Source organism: Balaenoptera borealis, assembly GCF_965194805.1.
Source record: "Balaenoptera borealis genome assembly, contig: HAP1_SCAFFOLD_1846, whole genome shotgun sequence".
NCBI lineage: Eukaryota > Metazoa > Chordata > Mammalia > Artiodactyla > Balaenopteridae > Balaenoptera > Balaenoptera borealis.
In genome coordinates, this window is record NW_028122409.1 from 77,497 (window position 1) to 78,293 (window position 797).

General features: G+C 46.2%; 1 pseudogene across 1 annotated transcript; it reads left to right on the forward strand.

Moving 5' to 3' along the window:
* On the forward strand, positions 1-487 carry LOC309622213 (serine/arginine-rich splicing factor 3 pseudogene; annotated as a pseudogene). The gene has a single exon. The product of its transcript is annotated as a serine/arginine-rich splicing factor 3 pseudogene (transcript).
* The last annotated feature ends 310 nt before the right edge of the window (positions 488-797 follow it).

A 797-nucleotide genomic window follows, 5' to 3' on the forward strand; every position in this document is an offset into this window, starting at 1 on the left:
CGTGATTCCTGTCCGTTGGACTGTAAAGTTTATGTAGGGAATCTTGGAAACAGTGGTAACAAGGCTGAATTGGAACGAGCTTTAGGCTATTATGGACCACTCTGAAGTGTGTGGGGTGCTAAAAACCCTCCCGGCTTCGCTCTCGTTGAATGTGAAGATCCCCGAGATGCAGCCGATGCTGTCCGAGAACTAGATGGGAGAACACTATGTGGCTGCCGAGTAAGAGTGGACCTGTCGAATGGGGAAAAGAGAAGTCGAAATCGTGACCGCCTCCTTCTTGGGGTCGTCGCCCTCGAGATGATTATGGGAGGAGGAGTCCTCCACCTCCCACACATCTCCAAGATGGAGAGCCTTCTCCGTCAGCCAGAGCAGGTCCCTTTCTAGATATAGGAGAAGAGAGAGATCCCTGTCCCAAGAGAGAAATCACAAGCCGTCCCGATCTTTCTCTAGGTCTCCTAGCCGATCTAGGTCAGATGAAAGGAAATAGAAGACCACTTTGCAAGAGGAGTGGTGTACAGGCAATAACTTCATTTGGCAGGAGTATGTACAGAAAATTCAAGTTTTGTTTGAGACTTCCGAAGCTTGGTGCACTTTTTAAATGTTTTAGTTGTTCACATTTGTTTGTCTCTTGGGACAGTGACACATAAAGGTGTCATTCTCTATGGTTTGAAATGGGTCCTGGGAGGCATGTAATATGAAGAATTGTTACCTTACAATGTTCCCTTAAGCAAAATTGAACTTGCTTTGAATTTTTGGTCTTGCCTAGACTGATAATAAAACTCTAACTCCTGCCCACC